Source organism: Lactuca virosa, chromosome 8, assembly GCF_052849685.1.
Source record: "Lactuca virosa cultivar CGN04683 chromosome 8, Lactuca_virosa_CGN04683_v6, whole genome shotgun sequence".
In the NCBI taxonomy this organism is placed as follows: domain Eukaryota; kingdom Viridiplantae; phylum Streptophyta; class Magnoliopsida; order Asterales; family Asteraceae; genus Lactuca; species Lactuca virosa.
In genome coordinates this window covers 325253850-325279028 of record NC_136433.1, presented here as the reverse complement: position 1 = coordinate 325279028, position 25179 = coordinate 325253850, and the positions used below count along the sequence as shown (strand labels likewise).

At 37.9% G+C, this 25179-nt stretch overlaps 1 pseudogene; it reads right to left on the bottom strand.

Annotated features, from left to right (window-relative positions):
• Window positions 1-23029: 23029 nt before the first annotated feature.
• Window positions 23030-24187, bottom strand: LOC145134105 (arabinogalactan O-methyltransferase 2 pseudogene; annotated as a pseudogene).
• Window positions 24188-25179: the final 992 nt, after the last annotated feature.

Here is a 25179-nt window from a genome sequence, read left to right as displayed (position 1 = left end):
AACTTGTAACATCCCAATTTTCAAGACCAAAAATTTCATTTTTGATATAACGATTTAGAAATACTTTTATAGAAAACATCATCGAGTCATATCATTTCGTAAAAACCATAGCCACATGTCTCAAAACCATATCATAAAATAGTAACAATGTCAGAATACAATCCCAAGAATCTCATAATGCGGAAATCTTGTGTGTGTGATGCGTTGCTACCGTGCCGGCTCTTTTCCCTTTGACTAAGAGGTACCTGAAAACAAAACTGAAAACTGTAAGCACAAAGCTTAGTGAGTTCCCCCATCATACCACATACCATATAACAAACATTCTATCAGGCAATTCTGGGGTGCCTGACCTACCCATCTGATCATTAGTATTAATTAATATGAACAAGATTGTTAACTATGTTACAAATCGATAATCACTTTATTAAATCCGATGCACTTACAATAATTCAACCATAGGAAAGAAGCGGATTTGAAACCTAAACATAAGTACTTCCAAATTATTATCCTATTCGAGATTTTAGCTTTGTTTGATTGTTTGAATAGATAGTTTTTAATTCAAATTCGAATCAAATCATACTTGTTCCACGAGAATTCGACACCCTTATTTACCCTAACTATAACTATACTACTACACGATCAGATACACTTCTTGTTAGTATTGTATGGTGTAGTTGAAATAATTAAGGAAATATAAATTTAAATCCTGATAAAATATATATCAACACACCATCAAGTTTTTATTGCCTTTGTTGGGGAACAATTCTATCTCTTTCAAATTTAATCAGTCAAGTCAAATTCAGAAAGTATGTTGTTATTTTCTGTTTTTCTTAATTTAGTTTTTTGGATTCATTGGATTTCACGCCACAATGCTTCTTATGTTGCAACGTGACCATCTCTGTTCTAGGTTGTATTTTATTTTTCATTTTGTTCATTTTTACACATCTGTTTTTCTTTTTTCTATTTTTGTAGCAATAGTTAATGAACAGATGATTCACATCTGACGTAGTTTCCCCCTATGAGGACCCATAACTCAAATTTAATAAAAGAAAGAATAAGAACGATTGAGAAAATAGATACGAGTCGGAAAGAAGTCATCCCATGATCGAATCAAAAGAAGAGGAAAGAAAAAAAGGAGATATGGATGACGAGGAAAATATGATGTTAGGAGATTATGTAATCCGTACTATATAGGAGAACTTGCCCAGATTTGGTTAGACCGTTAATTCCACCGACAACAAATTTCGAGTTGAAAAGGAAAATTTTCAATATGCTCAAATAGATGATTTTCTATAATAAACAACATGAAAATACTAATAAACTCTTTGACGAGGTGTTGGAGATAGATGACTACTTTTATATTTTGGGATTTTCAAAAGATGTAGTGATCTTAAGAGTACTTCTGATCATGTTTAAAGATGCAGAAAAGAATTGGGTAAAATCTTACCTGCAGGTTCTATTACAACAAGGGATGCGCTTAAATACAAAATTTTGCAACAATTCAATCCACCATCAAGAATTGCAATAATTTTAACACTTACCAATAATTAGACGGTGAGACACTTTTCAAGGCCTGGGAATTCTACAAAACGATGTTACTAAATTTCCCACAACACAATCTAAATGAGCATCAAGAGGTCCAAACTTTTTATAATGATATAAGTGCTTATATAAGACAATTTGTAGACTCTCAAGGCCCCATTACAAAGTAGAATCTAGCGACTGGAAGGACGATTATTGAAGATTTGACCAAGAATTATAGAGAGTGACATTCACCTAGAGATGAAGTGTTACGAAGAAGACCAAGTGTCGAGGGATCCGATGGTTTGGCATCTTTCAACGCAAAATTGATTGACACAGACAGGAGCATTTAAAAGATCAATCAAACTATTCATGTATTTTAAGTGGGGTGCGACAATTGTAGTGGTCCATATTTAACCAAGGATTGTGATCTAGACAAGAATAGGAACAAAAAGGCGTAAGTTTTCTTTTCAAGTGGTGACAAGTGTGATCAAGATTGGAGGCGACCAAAGAAAGAGTGTAACCCCTGCGACGAGTAAAAAAAGTGAAGGCTAAAAAATACCGATAACTTGGTCAAGGGTTCTATCAAAAGGACCAGGTGTTACAAGAAAAGAAACCCGGTTTGAAGGCTATTATTGCTCGATTCGCCGAATCTTCGGAAAAATGCCATAATGTCACCGAATCAACTATAAAAGATCAGCAAACTATACATCTTAATTAGCAAGCATCTATACTCAATATACACAAACAAATGGGATAATTATCTCGAATTCTACATGAGCGTTTACCAGGGACATTACTAATATTGAATTAAACCCGGATGCTCAAGTCAAGGAAGTTACAACTCTTGGAGGTACCTCTTTTGAACTTTGTAAGCTTATTTCCTCTAATATGTTAGATGATATGTAGTTATAAACTAAAAGAAAACCCAAGAGCAACTCATTAGCTGTTTTGTGCCATGATACAATATACACCACATTGAGACATGTCTGCGAGAAAATAGAATCTAAAGCTCTGAAAGCATTTCACCCACCGCTACCATATCCGGATAGAAAAATGAAGAATGATTTAGAAGAACATAAAATGTTAATGAATTAGATTGGGCTAACCAATATTCCTCTCATTGATGTGCTCATCAAAATACCAAAGTATGTATTTTTTTTCCTCAAGGAGTTAAGAAGGTACAAAAATAGCATGGAAGAACTGGTGAGTATAACTCTTAACAAGGTTCCATTAAAGAAGGAGGATCCATGAATCCTCATGCTTCCTTGTGAGTTTAGAAATTCTATAAAGACAAATGCAGTCACCGATTCCGATGCTAGTGTGAATTTGATGTCATGGTCATATTTCTTAAAGTTGGGACTACCGGACTCTATACGTACATAGATGACAATACATATGGAAAAATAGTTATTTACCCGAAAGGGGCTGTGCAAGATGTGATGGTAAAAATTGGATCTTTCATTTTTTCCAGATTCACTTTGTAATTTTGGAGATGGAGGAAGATGAGTAAGTTCTAATTACTCTAGAAAGACAATTTCACAGCACCACTAGAGCCTTGGTCGATGTAAGTGAGTCAAAGATGGTTTTTCGAGTGGTATTAGAAGAATTAATTTTCGGAGTTAAAGAATCAAATATTGTTAAAAAAGGTAAATGTAAAAGCTTTCATGTTGATACATTCGAGGAGGAAGATTAAAAGATAATGCCAGAGATACAAAATGAAGAACCTTGGATTGATGAAAGATTTGAAGTGGAAATGCAACTGATTAACGAATAATATGGGAGATTTAAGGAATTAGAGGTAAATGTGCAATTATGTCGTGATGCTAACAAAACTACGCCGCAAGTAAACAAAAAGTTAAAACTTTCAATCGAGCAAAAAGATTCATTGCGTCGCGGTCCTGAGATCTTTATCGTCGCACATTCTAAGGAATTTGAAGAAAATGATGATAACCAAGTTTATGACATAGAATCTGAGATATAAGATAAAGTTATATTTGTGGAACTGCTGGACAAGAAGAATAAGGAGAATAAGATATTCTTATATAATTTGTATGAACATCTGATGCAAGATTTCTGGGACTATAACTATATTTCTTATTGAGGAATTCAAGGAGTAGATATAGAGAAGAACATGAGAATTTTGGTTCATTGCATAAATAAGGGACTGATTAATTACTATGATGATGAATATGTCATGGAGGAGGAATACCAAGAGGAATGTGAGAATGAAGATACTAGAGACACCGCGGATAGCAAACAAGACTTATTGAAGCCCGAAATAGTTAAGGAGGAGAAGCTTAAAAGTGATGATCTCGTATATACACCCATAACAGATGTGCCACTACAACAAGGTTGTGAGTAGTCCATAAAAAGGCCATAAGTGGAAAGTGTCCAGGAGTTAAAAGAAAAAAAGGAAAAGTATGAGAGAGAATAAGAAAAGAGAAATTGTACGAGGAAAAAGCATAACAAATTTAAAGAGAGTTTAAGCGAGAAAAATGCTCGAAAAAAAGTCATGAAGTACAAGAAAAAATATGGTTAATGGAATAAAGGAAAGAAAGCACTCACCAAACCAAATGCATATATGTATGTGAGGGTGAAGTTCGATTCACGACTAAAGAAAAAAAACGCCTAGTGGGAGGCTACCCGACCATTGGTTTGAAATTTTTGTTTTCTAGTGTTTTGGAATTTTCTAGTTTTTAGTTAAGTATTTGATGTTTCAAACTTTGGTATTGCATGTTTTTCCAATTATATTTTCCTAGTTCTTGAAATTTTTTTAAATTGAATGCAAAAGCAATGGTAAAAATATATATTAAGAGGCTGAAGAATCAGATATTCGCAACACGACATGTTCAAACTTGCGTCACAATACATACATACATTGCGACTATAGAGTTCTAAAACAGACTCTTAGCAACGTGAACAGCTCACTTTAGCGACACGAATAGGCCCTAACCAGTACATATTTCGAGCTTCAACAGAAATAGTCAGCAGAAGATTAACTAAAAAGTATCCAACAAATCAACAATGATATCTTGAGTTCTAATATTAGGTCAAGCATAGAATAATCAAACATAGTATCTATAAGGCAACCCACAATTAATGTAATCTCACCATTATGTACCCAATAGGAGTTAGTTCTTATTCTCTCTACTTTATTTATGTTTAATTATTTACATATACAATAAGGGTTGAAATTTAAATTCCAAACATGTGTCTAGTTTTATTATGTTGTTTTTAGGAGATAAACCAACATGTGACCTTAGAAGTTTGACTAGTACCCCCTCAGGATGTTTTACATTTAGCAACCATAAGCCAACTGGTATGGGATTGATTGGGCAGAATGTCGTTACATAGACTTCATTGAAAGTCATGTGTTTCACATTAGCTATAAAGTATATTATAGAAAAGGAAAAAAAAATAGGAAAGTAAAACAAAACAAACAAACAAACAAACAAACAAAGGTTTGAAGCATTGAGTCAATAAGAATTAAAGAGATGAAATGATAAGACTTTAGCCAAAAGATTACAACTTTAAGAATTTTCTTTTCTACATTGGTTTTCTTTTATTTTGAGTTGCTTGGAAATCGACTAAAATATCTTGAGGATATGGCCTATCATTTTCTTGAGGGTCAACAAAAAATAAGTGTAGGTATTTTGATATTGCCTAAATTAGTCATATATTTAGAGACATTTATCTTAATATATTGTTCTAGAGTGTTGTATTTAGAGATAATTGACACATAATAAGAGCATCTCCAATGGTTAAGTTATAATATGACTTAAAACTTTTTTCACATCATCATTCCAATAAACTAACCTATAATTAAATAACCACTCTAATGGTTAACCCCTTCTAATAGCTTTTTTTTATAAAAATTTAACTAATTTATCCACATCTATCTAAAATGTTCTATCAAACCCCTTTATTTAATTATTCTTTTTTAAACGCACATTGTATTTTAATTTTATTAAAAATATTACAATACATTGTTTCAAAGAAATATATTACAACATATCGTTTAGAAAATTTAATACGAAAAAACTATTACATAATAGTTGTCACACCCCCAAACCGGAACGGCGGAAATGTTCGGGGGTGGTTGACGTCATGCGTAGTTTCACAACAGTTGTATCATAGCAAGCATAGTAAACACAACCAAACATTGAATACATATATGAAAAAGGTTTACAGTGTCTTAATACAAAGTTTTGTTCTTATCAAAAGTAAAATGGAAAGATGAGACTCTAACGCGCCGACTTCTCCGAAAGTCCTGGAAGTACCTGTCTACTAAATCCCTGAGAATACAAGCAGTTTTGAAAGAATATCAGCATAAAGCTGGTGAGTTCATAAGCATTTAGTTTTGGTGGAAAGTGTTCTTTGATTCTTTTGAAAAGTGTTTCTCAAGAAAATCCTATATTTTCTTATGAAAAGCGTGTTTGAAATCTCATTCCTTCCATGACTTCCAGATTCATACAAGGTATGTACAATCAAAGGAGTTGTAGAATGAATATGAATATCCGTTAGTTACTTGTTAAACAATCCGTTTATGAAAAGCCGAGTTATCCCGGGAAAATCCTATATTTTCCCTAAAGGTTGATGGTTGGTTATCCGTTTTAAACTGAGGTGTACTAGTATCTACCATACTTATATCGATAAACGTAGTTTTCTTTTAAAAACCCTGGTTACTCCCAGTGAGGTATATTAGCCCTATTATATAAATAAAACTAATAAAAGAAAACGTGTTGAACTAAATCCTGAAGGTACTATTAATACCCTCCAGTAATCAAATCGGTTATTACTTTGAGGTTAGTCCACTTGATTCATTATTACAAAAGTAAATCTATGTTATCTTCATTGCGAGTTTTATAACCATACATTAACTTGATATGGCACGTATCGGGGCCAGTATCCTTTATGACTTTGTCACCCGTAGACCTGCCGGTCCCACTGTAGCTAGCAGCGAGGTGCGGGATAGTCAGTCCCGTATAGATCTATACACAACAGTCACGCTCTCCCTACAAGAGATTATGGTCATAAGTGCTGGTCCTACACTCTGATTCCGTGGTGAGTATTACCAAGGACGTGTCTCCAAATTTGACTAACAAATTTACAAGTAATAATATAGAAAATCCTTTTATGATTAACATGCATCCTTTATAAAATGGTACATTTTACTACATGATTCATAAGTTCATTGTTCTAGTTTTGAAAACTGTTTCTACAAATTGATTTCTTAATTGTTTGGTAAAACTGTTTTCCGTGTTAAAAGCATACTAAAAATATAAATACCTTAAACAAAATAATATATTTTGAGCACAAGTTTCCTTGTGCTTTTGCTTGTATTCCCCCCCTCCCCCCCCCCCTGAAAACATGAAAAACTCGAAAAAAACGTAGGGGTATACCTCGGGCGATTCGAATGAAAGATCGATACGGAATGCGGAATGTTCAAGTGAAGCCTTGAACACGATCTGATTAACATGTAATGACACATAAAGGAGTCAAATGAAGGTATTTCCCTACTAAATATGATGGAAAACCACTCTAAGAACTTGGGACTACTTACACTAAGTGCTAGGACCTTAAAGGATTGTATGTGGGAGGTGTATGGCACCTTAAAGGGGTGTACGGCCATGAGTGTGCGTCCCAATGGGTGTGCGGCCATACACTCATGATGGAAGGTACTTTTGAGGTGTTTTCGAGGTCCATACTTGCATCCATGAAGTGTCCTAGGTCCATACTAAGTTGTAGTACAAGTTTAGGGTCTTAGATATGGGTTTGTGGTCCTAAAGTGAGTGTATGGTCGCAGACGGGAGTGTGTTGCCGCACACAAGGAGTGTGCTGCCGCACAAGGGTGTGTGCGGACGTACACCCTATATGATAATGTCCAAAAAGCCAATTCTAAGGTGTAGCAAAGCTAGGTTCATGTCCAACTCGAATATGGAAGTCCAAATCTCACTTTGGAGGGTCTTTTAGGAGTGTGAGGCCACCTTACGTGTGTGTGTGGCTGCACTCCTTCAAAGATATGAAGAACATGATGGGACTCAATGATTGTAGGCTTAGATTAAGTGGTTTTTCAAGCATAACTAGCTAAGGGATGGATTACTCACGTTTTTGAAGCCTTGGGAGGGTTAGCGGTTGAAGAGTCTTGAGAGAAAAGGTGTTGTGTGCTGCCAGGATGTTAAAGGAATGAAAGGAAAGGGGTCTACCCTTTATATAGGGATGGGTGTGTGACCATGAGGGGTGTGTACGGCCGTACACCCATGTGTGCGGCCGCTCACTCCTCTAAAAGTGGTGTATGGCCGAATTTCGTCCCTATACGACTAGCTGACTCATTCCTAATATCGACCTTGGTTGTACTCAAGCTTAGAACGCTTAAATGAACCCTTAATCTATGCTAGGAGTTAGCAAAAACCAGTTTAACTTAGCTTAACTGACTAGATGTACCAGGTAGAAGTTTCGGGTTGTCACATCATCCCCCCGTTAGAGGGAATTTCGTCCCGAAATTCAAGAATAAAGATGTAACTCGTGGACCTAGAAAAGATGGGGGTACTTCTGTTTCCTTGGATTCTCGTGCTCCCAAGTGAATTCAAGTTCTCGTTTGGTATCCTAGTGAACCTTCACTATTCGGATACGACGTTCGTTTCGTGCGCTGGACTTCCTCATCCATGAGTTCAAATGATTCTTACACGAAGTGTAGACTCTCGTTTAACTCGATATTGTCGAGGGGAATCGCAAGTGTCTCATCGGATAGACACTTATGTAGGTTCTACACGTGAAAGACATTAAACAGGATGACATCGTAGAATCGTGTGTTAATTTCGTACGGAGAGACCGTTTTGTTAGCACATTGGTGCCTCTGGGTGAATGTCTCTGGTGTTTGCTAGGTTTGATTCGAAACTAATAGGTACTACTATAACGAGGGTTCTGATGTTTTGAAACTATGAACTTTCATGAAATGGTTCTTACTAGATCTCCCTATGATCGTTTGGTGTACACGAGTCGTGTATAACTACAACTGACACTAGCGTATTCACTAAGCTATCATAATTTGTTCATTAGGGCTTTAAACCTTACAAGGATTTCGTGATTTAATCCGGACGAGAAAGTAATGACAATTATGAACAATTATTGGGGTTTTCGAAAACGTACCAAAACATGGCAGGGTCCTTCGATGCTTCCTCATCCTCTGAGGTCAGACTCCTCCTGTTTCCTCATTGTTCTTCTCTGTTGGGCAGTCTCTTTTGAAATGTCCTACACCTCCATAGAGGTAACAGGTTGGACTTTTCCCAACATTGGTAGTCGGAGTGATGAACTTGACTAGGGTCCTACAACCGCGGGCAGTGTGTCCCTTCCTGTTGCATCTAGTGCAATGCAGCACTCGGCAGACTCCATGATGATGGTAGTTGCATTTGCTGCAGTGCGGGAGATTTCCACCATAGGGTATGGTTGGTGTTGGAACAGCAGGGCTGACTGGGGTACTGACTGTCCCAATTCGTTGCCTCTCAGTAGGTCTTTGGGTTGAACAGCTCCCTTTGAACTTTCGTTTTAGGATGTTAGGTTGGAGACCAGGTGTATCCTTTCTATTAGGCACTTGTTGTTGAGATTGGTTAACACCAAGATTTGGATTGCCATTAATACTTCCACCCACATTGGTGTTGTTAGCGTTAAGAATAGCTAGGGCGGCTGCTACAGCTGCGGTGACAGTAGCTTGGAACGTAGCCGAGTCCATCTGGAGGAACGGTGTCTTACCGGTGGGTTGGTTACGTTTCTTCAGATGCATAATCTGCTACATGACAAGAAAAGAAGTTTGTGAGCAATAATGGTTGCCTCTGGATGTATCCTAAATGCTTATCTATGCATTAAGGTTTCCCGTTTTGCTATCTGACTCTCATTGTTTCAACCCACATCCCCATGATGTGGTCCTCGCAAGAATAGAAAAAGATTTGAAAGCATTAACGTTCACATACAATAACTTACGAACTCCTTGTTGTTCCGCTCATTGTGCTGGCTGGATAACTCTCACCTTTTCGTCGGCTCTAGACGATATGGAGATTTAGATATAAGGGTAGTTCTGGGGATCAAGTTGAGATGGGATTCAACTTGACACTCGGAAGAAATCCCAGGAATGTCCTTGAGGAAGACATCAGGAAAGTTGCATACTTCAGAGATGCTCTCGAGGCCTTTAACTTTTTGCGTCTCATCAACAATATGAGCCACGAATGCGCGGCATCCCCTTCGCAGATACTTCTGGGCTTTGGCGCAGGGAATGATACGAAGGTTCGGACAAATTTTATCACTATAACCAGTGAGGACTTCGTCAGAGCGAAGGATTGGGACGAGTCACCCTTTCAAGTGCAAAGCACATCAGCACGATTTGGGGCTCAACCATCTCATGCCGATTATGACATTGTAGCTTTTCATGGAGACTGATATGAAATTGATGGGGAAAGGAATGATCGTCTTAAGGTAAGAGTACTTCCTATGACACATGCTTTTAAGATGAAACGGTGGTGTGACTTTGATAAAGTTGCTTCATTCGCATGCTACTGATCCAAGGTATACTATTGACAATGATAATCTTTAACTGATATATGCTTGTTGTCACTATAACTGAAACTGAAATTACACATTTTTCAGAACTCTTGACCTAAAAGTAGGTCTAAGTCATACTAATAAAGAGACAAATCTTCGCAACATGAAAGACAGAGATGTTTACGGAAAAGAGCTACTTAGAACATAAATATGAAAGTTATTCCTTGGACCAAAAAGGAAGGATGAGTAGATTATTCTCCTATCGGCGACGGGCACTCCTCGGACGGATCCTTAAGTTAGCCAGTTGGCGCTCCATGTCGAGCAAGCGGCTCTCGTATACTGTCTGGCGTGCTCGGAGCTCCATGACCTCAGTTCGAGTGGTAGCTAGCTCTTGTTGCAGTGCTTCATTGTCCCTCATAGTTCTCCCGTGAGCAACTTCAATATTATGAATGCGATTTGTGTTGGCATGCGAGTCTGCCTCAAGCTCCTAGGTTCGTTGAATGGATGCCAAGTTTAGTTCAACGTTGCAGGCCACTCGGCGGACTATGATTGGAAGGGCTCTGTCTGCGGAGCCTCCTTCGCTCACATTGTAGAAGCAGTGATCCCCATTGTACCGGCGGGGTTGTTCTTGTTCGTGACTCCACCTATCCAGGCTTCCGACCATCATAGGCGTTGGGCCTTCGAACTCAAGTCGAGGGTTAGGATTTGGTATCGGGGCTACTTGAGGTAGGTTCTTGACTTCAGGTTCTGAGTCAGTCTCTTCAGGAAATGGTTCGGCGAAGTCATCGTCCAAAGGAATATCATGGTTCTCTTCTAGCGCTGGTTCGAGCCATCCATCACCTCCTTAGTTGGGAAAGTGCGGGTCGCCAGGAAGATGGAATCCAGCCATGCTATCTACACGAGGTGATGGTAAAGGGATAGTTAATAGGCATCGAATCTATAATACTTCCAATGTATTATAGTTACATGATTAAGTCTTAAAGAATGGATTTTTGGGTAAGTTTACGGTTCGGTCGTTATAGCATCCTAAAATACTCCTATAGTATTTTAACCGTTATGTTTGATTCTAGAACTCTTCTGGTATCTAGGTAAGTTTTAGGCTTGCTGCAAGAACACAGTCACTCCCAAGCACATGTTGGTCATGTCTCGAATGAGTATAGTTGATCAGGCTATATTGACCCTAGACATGATTACATAACTGCCCAGGTTTAACCGGGATGTCTAACACCCAAATACTTTTGTTTTGTTCTACTTATGACACGGATTCTGGTACTCGGGTATACTTATATACTTTGTTATAAAAATACTTATATTTTTGGAAAGTGTACTTTTAGTTTAGAGCACTTAGGCCCCTTAATATTTATAGTTGTATACCATGTAAGGTTCGGTATACTTAGTTCGCTATAAACAAGGGCTCTGATACCAATCTGTCACACCCCCAAACCGGAACAGCGGAAACGTTCGGGGGTGGTTGACGTCATGCGTAGTATCACAGCAGTTGTATCATAGCAAGCATAATAAACACAACCAAACATTGAATACATATATGAAAAAGGTTTACATTGTCTTAATACAAAGTTTTGTTCTTATCAAAAGTAAAATGGAAAGACGAGACTCTAACGCGCCGACTTCTCCGAAAGTCCTGGAAGTACCTGTCTACTAAATCCCTGAGAATACAAGTAGTTTTGAAAGAATATCAGCATAAAGCTGGTAAGTTCATAAGCATTTAGTTTTGGTGGAAAGTGTTCTTTGATTCTTTTAAAAAGTGTTTCTCAAGAAAATCCTATATTTTCTTATGAAAAGCGTGTTTGAAATCTCATTCCTTCCATGACTTCCAGATTCATACAAGGTATGTGCAATCCAAGGAGTCGTGGAATGAATATGAATATCCGTTAGTTACTTGTTAAACAATCCGTTTATGAAAAGCCGAGTTATCCCGGGAAAATCTTATATTTTCCTTAAAGGTTGATGGTTGGTTATCCGTTTTAAACTGAGGTGTACAACTATCTACCATACTTATATCGATAAATGTAGTTTTCTTTTAAAAACCATGGTTACTCCCAGTAAGGTATATTAGCCCTATTATATAAATAAAACTAATAAAAGAAAACGTGTTGAACTAAATCTTGAAGGTACTATAAATACCCTCCAATAATCAAATCGGTTATTACTTTGAGGTTAGTCCACTTGATTCATTATTACAAAAGTAAATCTATGTTATCTTCATTGCGAGTTTTATAACCATACATTAACTTGATATGGCACGTATCGGGGCCAGTATCCTTTATGATTTTATCACCCGTAGATCTGTCGGTCCCACTGTAGCTAGCAGCGAGGTGCGGGATAGTCAGTCTCGTATAGATCTATACACAACAGTCACGCTCTCCCTACAAGAGATTCTGGTCATACGTGCTAGTCCTACACTCTGATTCTATGGTGAGTGTTACCAAGGACGTGTCTCCAACTTAGACTAACAAATTTACAAGTAATAATATAGAAAATCCTTTTATGATTAACATTCATCCTTTATAAAATGGTACGTTTTAATACATGATTCATAAGTTCATTGTTGAAAGCATACTAAAAATATAATTATCTTAAACAAAATAATATATTTTGAGCACAAGTTTCCTTGTGCTTTTGCTTGTATCCCCCCCCCCCCTGAAAACATGAAAAACTCGGAAAAACGTAGGGGTATGAACTCATCTCGGGCGATTCGAATGAAAGATCGATACGGAATGCGGAATGTTCAAGTGAAGCCTTGAACACGATTTGATTAACATGTAATGACACATAAAGGAGTCAAATGAAGGTATTTCCCTACTAAATATGATGGAAAACCACTCTAAGAACTTGGGACTACTTACACTAAGTGCTAGGACCTTAAAGGATTGTATGTGGGAGGCGTATGGCCACCTTAAAGGGGTGTACGGCCATGAGTGTGCGGCCCAATGGGTGTGCGGCCGTATACTCATGATGGAAGGTACTTTTGAGGTGTTTTCAAGGTCCATACTTGCATCCATGAAGTGTCCTAGGTCCATACTAAGTTGTAGTACAAGTTTAGGGTCTTAGATATGGGTTTGTGGTCCTAGGGTGGGTGTGCGGTCGCACACGGGAGTGTGCTGCCGCACAAGGGTGTGTGCGGCCGTACACAGGTGTGTGTGATCGTACACCCTACATGATAATGTCCAAAAAGCCAATTCTAAGGTGTAGCAAAGCTAGGTTCATGTCCAACTCGAATATGGAAGTCCAAATCTCACTTTGGAGGGTCTTTTAGGAGTGTGAGGCCACCTTACGTGGGTGTGCGGCCGCACACCTTCAAAGAGATGAAGAACATGACGGGACTCAATGATTCTAGGCTTAGATTAAGTGGTTTTGAAGCACAACTAGCTAAGGGATGGATTACTCACGATTTTGAAGCCTTAGGAGGGTTTGCGGTTGAAGAGTCTTGAGAGAAAAGGTGTTGTGTGCAGCCAGGATGTTAAAGGAATGAAAGGAAAGGGGTCTACCCTTTATATAGGGATGGGTGTGTGGCCATGAGGGGTGTGTACTGCCGTAGACCCATGTGTGCGGCCGCACACTCCTCCAAAAGGGGTGTATGGCCGAATTTCGTCCCTATATGATTAGCTGACTCATTCCTAATCTCGACCTTGGTTGTACTCAAGCTTAGAATGCTTAAACGAACCCTTAATCAGTGCTAGGAGTTACCATAAACGAGTTTAACTTAGCTTAACTGACTAGATGTACCAGGTAGAAGTTTCGGGTTGTCACATCATCCCCCCGTTAGAGGGAATTTCGTCCCGAAATTCAAGAATAAAGATGTAACTCGTGGACCTAGAAAAGATGGGGGTACTTCTGTTTCCTTGGATTCTCCTGCTCCCAAGTGAATTCAAGTTCTCGTTTGATATCCCAGTGAACCTTTACTATCCGCATACGATGTTCGTTTCGTGCGTTGGACTTCCTGATCCATGAGTTCAAATGATTCTTACAAAAAGTGTAGACTCTCGTTTAACTCGATATTATCGAGGGGAATCACAAGTGTCTCATCGGATAGACACTTATTTAGGTTCGACATGTGAAAGACGGGATGTACGTTGCTAAGTTCTCGAGGCAAAATTGCTAACCCGGTCGGAGGTAATGATTACAGGTACCCCATGAAAACTGATTACTTCTCGACACAGGTGAGTCTCTCCTCCTTGTATTCGGGCTCTCGCCAGATGTTTCAGCGGATCTTCACTATTGTATCCGCTGGTTCTGATTCACACTCTTCGCATGGATACCTTCGGGTTTCGAAGAGAGATGAATTTTCGAAGTTCGCATCTAGTTTGCTGTTACGAGCGACGAGAGTTTTGCGATCAAACGATTTAAGACAACATGGTTTGGTATAACATAGACTCAGTTGGACTAACAGGATGACATCGTTGAATCGCACGTTAAGTTCGTCCGGAGAGACCGTTTTGTTAGCACATTAGTGCCTCTGGGTGCATGTCTCTGGTGTTTGCTGGGTTTGATTCGAAAATAACATGTACTACTAACACGAGGGTTCTGATGTTTTGAAACTATGAACTTTCATGAAATGGTTCTTACTAGATCTCCCTATGATTGTTTGGTGTACGCGAGCCGTGTATAACTATAACTGACACTAGCGTATTCACTAAGCTATCATAATTTGTTCATTAGGGCTTTAAACCTTACAAGGATTTCGTGATTTAATCAGGACGAGAAAGTAATCACAATTATGAACAATTATTGGGGTTTTCGAAAACGTACCAAAACATGGCAGGGTCCTTTGATGCTTCCTCATCCTTTGAGGTCAGACTCCTCCTGTTTCCTCATTGTTCTTCTCTGTTAGGCAGTCTCTTTTGAAATGTCCTACACCTCCACAGAGGTAACTGGTTGGACTTGTCCCAATATTGGTAGTCGGAGTGATGAACTTGACTAGGGTCCTACAACCGCGGGCGGTGTGTCCCTTCCTGTTGCATCTAGTGCAATGCAGCACTCGGCAGACTCCATGATGATGGTAGTTGCATTTGCTGCAGTGCGGGAGATTTCCACCGTAGGTTATGGTTGGTGTTGGAACAGCAGGGCTGACTGGGGTACTGACTGTCCCAATTCGTTGCCTCTCAGTAGGTCTTTGGGTTGAACAACTCCCTTTGAACTTTCGTTTTAGGATGTTAGGATGGAGACAAGGTGTGTCCTTTCTATTAGGCACTTGTTGTTGAAATTGGTTAACACCAAGATTTGGATTGCCATTAATACTTCCACCCACATTGGTGTTGTTAGCGTTAAGAACAGCTAGGGCGGTTGCTACAGCTACGGTGACAGTAGCTTGGAACGTAGCCGAGTCCATCTGGAGGAAAGGCGTCTTACCGGTGGGTTGGTTACATTTCTTCAGAGGCATGATCTGCTACATGACAAGAAAAGAAGTTTGTGAGCAACAATGGTTGCCTCTGGATGTATCCTAAATGCTTATCTATGCATTAAGGTTTCCCGTTTTGCTATCTGACTCTCATTGTTTCGACCCATATCCCCATGATGTGGTCCTAGCAAGAATAGAAAAAGATTTGAACGCATTAACGTTCTCATAAAATAACTTATGAACTCCTTGTTCTTCCGCTCATTGCGTTGGCTGGATAACTATCACCTTTTCGTCGGCTCTAGATGATATGGATATTTAGCTATAAGGATAGTTCCGGGGATCAAGTTGAGACGGGATTCAACTTGACACTCGGAAGAAATCCCTGGAATGTCCTTGAGGAAGACATCAGGAAAGTTGCAGACTTCAGAGATGCTCTCGAGGCCTTTACCTTTTTGCGTCTCATCGACAATATGAGTCAGGAATGCACGGCGTCCCCTTCGCAGATACTTCTGGGCTTTGGCGCAGGGAATGATACGAAGGTTCGGACAAATTTTATCACTCTAACCAGTGAGGACTTCGTCAGAGGGAAGGATTGGGACGAGTCACCGTTTCGAGTGCAAAGCACATCAGCAGGATTTGGGGCTCAACCATCTCATGCCGATTATGACATCGTAGCTTTTCATGGAGACTGATATTAAATTGATGGGGAAAGGAATGATCGTCTTAAGGTAAGAGTACTTCCTATGACACATGCTTTTAAGACGAAACGGTGGTGTGACTTTGATAAAGTTGCTTCATTTGCATGCTACTGATCCAAGGTATACTATTGACAATGATAATCTTTAACTGATATATGCTTATTGTCACTATAACTGAAACTGAGATTACACATTTTTCAGAACTCTTGACCTAAAAGTAGGTCTAAGTCATACTTATAAAGAGAAAAATCTTGGCAACATGAAAGACAGAGATGTTTACGGAAAAGAGATACTTAGAACATAAATATGAAAGTTATTCCTTGGACCAAAAAGGAAGGATGAGTAGAGTATTCTCCTATCGGTGACGGGCACTCCTCGGACGGATCCTTAAGTTAGCCAGCAGGCGGCTCTCGTATACTGTCTGGCATGCTCGGAGCTCCATGACCTCAGTTCGAGTGGTAGCTAGCTCTTGTTGCAGTGCTTCATTGTCCCTCATAGTTCTCCCGTGAGCAACTTCAAGATTGCGAATGCGATTTGTGTTGGCATCCGAGTCTGCCTCAAGCTCCATGGTTCACTGAATGGCTGCCACGTTTAGTTCAACGTTGCGGGCCACTCGGCGGAGTATGATTGGAAGGGCTCCGTCTACGGAGCCTCCTTCGTTCACATTGTAGAAGCGCTGATCCCCATTGTACCGGCAGGGTTGCCCTTGTTCTTGACTCCACCTATCCAGGCTTCCGACCCACATAGGCGTTGGGACTTCGAACTCAAGTCGACGGTTAGGATTTGGTATCGGGGCTACTTGAGGTAGGTTCTTGACTTCAGGTTCTAAGTCAGTCTCTTCAGGAAATGGTTTGGCGAAGTCATCGTCCAAAGGAATCTCATGGTTCTCTTCTAGCACTGGTTCGAGCCATCCATCACCTCCTTGGTTGGGAAAGTACGGGGCGCCAGGAAGATGGAATCCAGCCATGCTATCTACGCAAGGTGATGGTAAAGGGATAGTTAATAGGCATCGAATCTATAATACTTCCAATGTATTATAGTTGCATGATTAAGTCTTGAAGAATGGATTTTTGGGTAAGTTTCCGGTTCGGTCGTTATAGCATCCTAAAATACTCCTATAGTATTTTAACCGTTATGTTTGATTCTAGAACTCTTCTGATATCTAGGTAAGTTTTAGGCTTGCTGCAACACCACAGTCACTCCCAAGCACATGTTGGTCATGTCTCGAATGAATATAGTTGATCAGGCAATATTGACCCTAGACATGATTACATAACTTCCCAGGTTTAACCGGGATGTCCAACACCCAAATACTTTTTTTTGTTCTACTTATGACACGGATTCTGGTACTCGGGTATACTTATATACTTTGTTATAAAAATACTTATATTTTTGGAAAGTATACTTTTAGTTTAGAGCACTTAGGCCCCTTAATATTTATAGTTGTATACCATGTAAGGTTCGGTATACTTAGTTCGCTATAAATAAGGGCTCTGATACCAATCTGTCACACCCCCAAACCGGAACAGCGGAAACGTTCGGGGGTGGTTGACGTCATGCGTAGTATCACAACAGTTGTATCATAACAAGCATAGTAAACACAACTAAACATTGAATACATATATGAAAAAGGTTTACATTGTCTTAATACAAAGTTTTGTTATTATCAAAAGTAAAATGGAAAGAAGAGACTCTAACGCGCCGACTTCTCCGAAAGTCCTGGAAGTACCTGTCTACTAAATCCCTGAGAATACAAGCAGTTTTGAAAGAATATCAGCATAAAGCTGGTGAGTTCATAAGCATTTTGGTTTTGGTGGAAAGTGTTCTTTGATTCTTTTAAAAAGTGTTTCTCAAGAAAATCCTATATTTTCTTATGAAAAGCGTGTTTGAAATCTCATTCCTTCCATGACTTCCAGATTCATACAAGGTATGTACAATCCAAGGAGTCGTGGAATGAATATGAATATCCGTTAGTTACTTGTTAAACAATCCGTTTATGAAAAGCCGAGTTATCCCGGGAAAATCCTATATTTTCCCTAAAGGTTGATGGTTGGTTATCCGTTTTAAACTAAGGTGTACAAGTATCTACCATACTTATATCGATAAACGTAGTTTTCTTTTAAAAACCCTGGTTACTCCCAGTGAGGTATATTAGCCCTATTATATAAATAAAACTAATAAAAGAAAACGTGTTGAACTAAATCCTGAAGGTACTATTAATACCCTCCAGTAATCAAATCGGTTATTACTTTGAGGTTAGTCCACTTGATTCATTATTACAAAAGTAAATCTCTGTTACCTTCATTGCGAGTTTTATAACCAAACATCAACTTGATATGGCACGTATCGGGGCCAGTATCCTTTATGACTTTGTCACCCGTAGACCTGCCGGTCCCACTGTAGCTAGCAGCGAGGTGCGGGATAGTCAGTCCCGTATAGATCTATACACAACAGTCACACTCTCCCTACAAGAGATTCTGGTCATAAGTGCTGGTCCTACACTCTGATTCCGTGGTGAGTGTTACCAAGGACGTGTCTCCAAATTTGACTAACAAATTTACAAGTAATAATATAGAAAATCCTTTTATGATTAACATGCATCCTTTATAAAATGGTACATTTTACTACATGATTCATAAGTTCATTGTTCTAGTTTTGAAAACTGTTTCTACAAATTGATTTCTTAATCGTTTGGTAAAACTGTTTTCCGTGTTAAAAGCATACTAAAAATATAATTATCTTAAACAAAATAATATATTTTGAGCACAAGTTTCCTTGTGCTTTTGCTTGTATTCCCCCGCCCCCTGAAAACATGAAAAACTCGGAAAAACGTAGGGGTATGAACTCACCTCGGGAGATTCGAATGAAAGATCGATACGGAATGCGGAATGTTCAAGTGAAGCCTTGAACACGATCTGATTAACATGCAATGACACATAAAGGAGTCAAATGAAGGTATTTCCCTACTAAATATGATGGAAAACCACTCTAAGAACTTGGGACTACTTACACTAAGTGCTAGGACCTTAAAGGATTGTATGTGGGAGGTGTATGGCCACCTTAAAGGGGTGTACGGCCATGAGTGTGCGGCCCAATGGGTCTGCGGCCGTACACTCATGATGGAAGGTACTTTTGAGGTGTTTTCGAGGTCCATACTTGCATCCATGAAGTGTCCTAGGTCCATACTAAGTTGTAGTACAAGTTTAGGGTCTTAGATATGGGTTTGTGGTCCTAGGGTGAGTGTGTGGTCGCACACAGGAGTCTGCTGCCGCACACAAGGAGTGTGCGGCCGTACACAGGTGTGTGCGGTCGTACACCCTACATGATAATGTCCAAAAAGCCAATTCTAAGGTGTAGCAAAGCTAGGTTCATGTCCAACTCGAATATGGAAGTCCAAATCTCACTTTGGAGGGTCTTTTAGGAGTGTGAGGCCACCTTACGTGGGTGTGCGGCTGCACTCCTTCAAAGAGATGAAGAACATGACGGGACTCAATGATTATAGGCTTAGATTAAGTGGGTTTTCAAGCACAACTAGCTAAGGGATGGATTACTCACGTTTTTGAATCCTTGGGAAGGTTTGTGGTTGAAGAGTCTTGAGAAAAAAGGTATTGTGTGCTGCCAGGACGTTAATGGAATGAAAGGAAAGGGGTCTACCCTTTATATAGGGATGAGTGTATGTCCATGAGGGGTGTGTACGGCCGTACACCCATGTGTGCGGCCGCACACTCCTCCAAAAGGGGTGTATGGCCGAATTTCGTCCCTATACGACTAGTTGACTCATTCCAAATCTCGACATTGGTTGTACTCAAGCTTAGAACGCTTAAACGAACCCTTAATCAGTGCTAGGAGTTAACAGAAACGAGTTTAACTTAGCTTAACTGACTAGATGTACCAGGTAGAAGTTTCGGGTTGTCACAATAGTTATAAAAATATTGAAAAAAATTACATAAGCATTATAATTTTATATTTCATAAATGAAAAGTTATTAAATATTTAATAGAAATAAGTAAGTAGTAAATAAATAAATAAAATATTTAAAACTAAAATATATTTAAGAAGGTAAAATGAAATATAGTTAAAGTATAAGGGGTTAACCTAAAAGTATATTGACCACTCAATATATATTGAGTGGTGAACAAAAAAAATCAAATAAGCTCTTTGCTCCGATGGTAATAAGTGATTGATCAATAACAATAAGCTTTAAAAAAGTCCCTATTAGAGATGCTCTAAGCTTAATATTGGATAAATACAGATTAATTCGAAGCTGAGATGATTAAGGAGAAGATTTGGATAAAGATGGAGTTGATATAGATTAAATTTAAAGCTACCATAAAACATGGGCTTAGCGTCGCAATAAACGAGGTTAGCGTCGCAAATAGGCTTAAAGATACGAGAACCATCACGACTATAATGCACAACGCTGTGAAGATAAAAGCGTAACAGAGTGACATTTTATTTCCATCCATACGAGATTTTGCAATGCAATTCGGTGTGCAGAAAAGTAGAGTTCTCTGCTATGAAAAATAAACCCTATGAATCGTTTTCAAGGTCGAAGAACAAGAAGAATACATTTTTGTGAATATTAAAGTAAAGAAATTGAAGAAATCGATAGGTTTGCATTATAAAATTAGCATTATTTTATCTATTGTATTCTGTTTTTCTATGGAGATGATGGGATAAAACCCTCTCTTCTGGTTAAATTTGGATGAACCTAATTATTATAGTGTGAATTAAGGGATATATACAGTAAAGTCCCAATATTTTCATCGATTTGACAAGAAAGTCCTAAACTTTATTTTTTTGGCAGTAAAGTCCAAATTACCGACAGTTTTTGACACTTTTACCATTTTTTCCCGGTTAGCCGGTAATTAGGACTTTTTTGTCAAAAAAAAAAATAAAGTTTAGGACTTTCTTGTCAAATCGTCAATTAGGACTTTACTGTCAAAAAAATAAAGTTTAGGACTTTCTTGTCAAATCGTTAAAAATATTGGGACTTTAGTGTATATATAATTTTTTTGGTTAGAAATTTAATGATATAATACTCTTTAAACATAAGAGTTATTAAAACCTTCTCTAATCAGCTAGATCCTATTAAAATCCTTCGTTTTTTTAATCTCAACAAACCGACATTGAAAAAAGTTGAGATAATCAAGAAAGAAAGAAAGAAAGAACCAGGGTTCGGTTTCTTATTTCTCCATTTTTGGGACTGCAAAAAGCCAACACAACCCTGGTTATTTCTTTCTTTTTGATTATCTCCATTTTTTTCAATGTTGGTTTGGTGAGATTAAAAAAACGATTTAACAAGAAACAAATGTTAAGGATTTCAATAGGATCTAGCTGACTAGAGAATGTTTTAATAACTCTTATACTTAAAGAGTATCCTACCATTAAATTTCTAACAAAAAAAAGGAGATATACACTAAAGTCCTATTATTTTCAACGATTTGACAAGAAAGTCCTAGACTTTATTTTTTTGACAATAAAATCCTAATTGACGATTTGACAAGAAAGTCCTCAACTTTATTTTTTTTTGACAAAAAAGTCCTAATTACCGGCTAACCGGGAAAAAATGGTGAAAGTGTCAAAAACTACCGGTAATTTGGACATTACTGTCAAAAAAATAAAGTTTAGGACTTTCTTGTTAAATCGATGAAAATATTAGGACTTTAGTGTATATATCCCGTGAATTAATGATTTGGATTTATAAGGTTGATTATTTATTATTTTTGGATTGATCATTCTACGGATCTTTGTTATAGTTTGGATTTTTATTGCTTGCATTGAGTTTTATATGATTTAGACTATCAATTTGTTAATATGAATTTGTATTTTAATTGGTTTGTGATAATGCTAGTATGTTTTAAAGTTTAATCAAATCATAGACACCAATATTTATCCTCATTATACTACTATATGATCAGATACAATTAATGTTAGTATGTTACTCTGTAGCTGAGATAATTGAGACTTTATAAATTTAAATTCTGTACACATTAGATATCAAGTTGTAACGTACTAAATGTTTAAAACCCAATTTTTATTTTAGAAAACATAAATAAAACATCAATTTTCCATAAAGATAGAATAACAAGTGTCAATGCCAGAAAATCAGTCACAAAACAATGTATCATAAATAGTGGATATCAAAACATAATCATCAGCAAATGCATGTGCACTACAATCAATACTCGGTGGATTTTTTGTTCCATCGTAACACTAGATATTTTGGTTAGCCGATTCTCAACGCCGGCGTGCTTTAACTAAGGAGGAGAAATTCAATCATACACATGCACAACTAAGAAATATCATTGAACATCCTTATGGTGTTGTTAAATCAAAATTCTAATTCTAAAGCAAATGGATCCTTATCCGTTTACACTACAAAGAAATGTGGTGTTTGCTTGTTTGCAATACATAAATTCATGAGCAAAAGTAATATTCACGACCGAGGGCGATGAAGATAGTATATTTAACAATGCAGAAGATGTTTTAGAATGTGGAGTAGAATCGTATAGAACACAACATAGAATATATATATATATATATATATATATATATATATATATATATATATATATATATATATATAATGTGCATGATGAGATTGCTAATCTATTATAAGGATTAACTGGATTTATTTTCATATTAAAACTTATTATAAATAAAGTTAATTATTCTGTTATTTAAATTTTCTAATTATTGTGATATTCTACAATTATATTTTATAACAATTATTAAATAAATAATAATTTTTAATTTTTAAACAGTAAAATAATCATTTATTCAGATTCAATTATTACAATCGATTAAAAAATTGTATCGCAGTCTATCAATTCTCAGTCGACTTTATAAACAATTCTCAGTCGACTTTAAAAATTTATCTTTATCAAAGTCCATATCTAACAAAAAAACAAAATTAGCAACGAAGAAGCAATATTTATTAATCTATTAATAAACATAAAATTTTTATTTTAAAATTAAAAGCAAATGGTAAATGGTATAACGATTTGGGGAAAGAAGAAAGAAAAACATTTAAAATGATAAATAAAAAACTAATGAAAGCAAAAAACGACTGACTCGTGTTAGTCAACCTAGCAAAACCAAGCACCATCGTTCCCGCCGGTGATGTTACTGGCCGGTGGTATCTCGAAATGCCACAATCGTCCAACAGCATGCTTTAGGTACTTCTTACACAAGAACTCATTCGCATAAGCTTTCTCCACCTTCCGATTAACATCGTGTAAAAACACGTGCGTCACGCCGGATTTTTTCCTGTTCCTCGCCATCACAGTGGCGGAGTAAATCGCAGCCATCCTCCCCGGCGCCTCCGCAAAGTAACCCCTCGGCGCATCTATCATTATCATGTCCCACTCCTTATTGTACACCTCCTCAGGCAAACTTGTGAGTGCTAACCTGCATCTGGTGTTTCCCTGGATGTAAGATTTGGATGGAGAACATTCCGGTTCCGATCGATACGTATTCATAAGCTCGTCGGCCTCGGAGAGCTTTGTCCGGTACTTAACGACGGCGGCGTTGAGATCTGGAGCGTCTTTAAGAACAGTCTGAACCCACGTCGGATCTTCTTCAAGGAAAAGAGTTTTTCCACCGGTGTTAAACGATGCCCACATCAATGAATCATGACCGAGCCCAAAAACGAGGAAATTACAAGGGGAAATCGATCGGAGAACGTCGAAGGAGACGGTGATTTCGGAGAAGGATTGTTGAGGGACGATTCGAGAAGTGGCGTAGTGGAGGATGGCTTTGAGTTGCATCGGAGCCGTCATGGGATGGAAGTTATCGGAGGTGGGCTGGTTGCAGAAGAACCGAGTGTTATCGGGGCCGATGAAGGTGAATAGAAGGAGGCCGGCGCCGATGAGTGCGATGGCAGATATTGCGAGGAAGAGCCTCCGTTCAGGGAGGACTGGTAGATTGCTTTTCATGGTTTCCTTTTTGAAGTTTTCCGACCAGTGAGAAAGAGATTTGAAGATCCAAGATTTGGGTTTATAGACGATTGGTGAGAGACTTGAGAGACGCGTTCAACAAAAGATAACGGCGTCAAACAGAACACTACTGGTCATTTCATCTCAACTCTTAAATTTTAGATTTTTTTTAGTTTTAAAGTTAATATTTGTAATTTGATTTTTGTATAGATTGTTATCATAAATATCTACAAAGTCGTCATCAAGTTCAACCATAGGTTTAACCACATGTGGGCATAGATTATCGTTGACTAAACTTTTTGCGATCTATATTCTTCAGATGTCATCGAAATTAACATATTTAAGGCGTTAACCTACCAAATTTACATAGGTGTTGATAATGGCACGGGCACGGATGTTTCGTGTAAACATCCTATTTATTCCGCACAATCAATTAAAAATATACTGTATAACATTTTAATTTGATGTCTTTCTATTTGTATAAAATTTAATATGGTAAACACATAATAATGTAATTATATATGCAATTATCGCGTTCAAAATTTCAATAGGGGTCACAGGATATTTGAAATCGCGGTTTTCGCGATGATATAGCGGTGCTATAGCGGAATTTTTTTAATATTACATATAATTTAATAATTGTATATTATATTTAGAATTAATATCATAAAACCTAAAAAGTCTACATAGAATTAATATAATAAAATCTAAAAAGTCATATAAAAACATTATATAATATTCAAAATTCTAATTCTAATATAGTAATATAGAAACTACGTAGTATCAAAGTGTCGAATAGAGTTTAATCGCATGACACGGTTCGGCTTCCGAGTCAACATGATCCAAGGCATTCACTTCTTCTTCAAGATTATTCCCCACATCTCTAATATCATCATCATCATCATTGTCTCTATAACGCTCTCGTTTGCTCATAACATTTGGCTGAGCGTCTACATTCGCTCCCATTGCTTCTTGCACATCTGACCAAAGAAGGTCATCACCACCATCCACAAAGTCTTGAAGCTCATCTTCGGTTGGTATTGTCCAATCATCATTCTCCTCAATATCTCGTAGCAAAATAGGATCCAAATATTTATTTTGTAAAGACATGAAGCGCTCTTGCAAC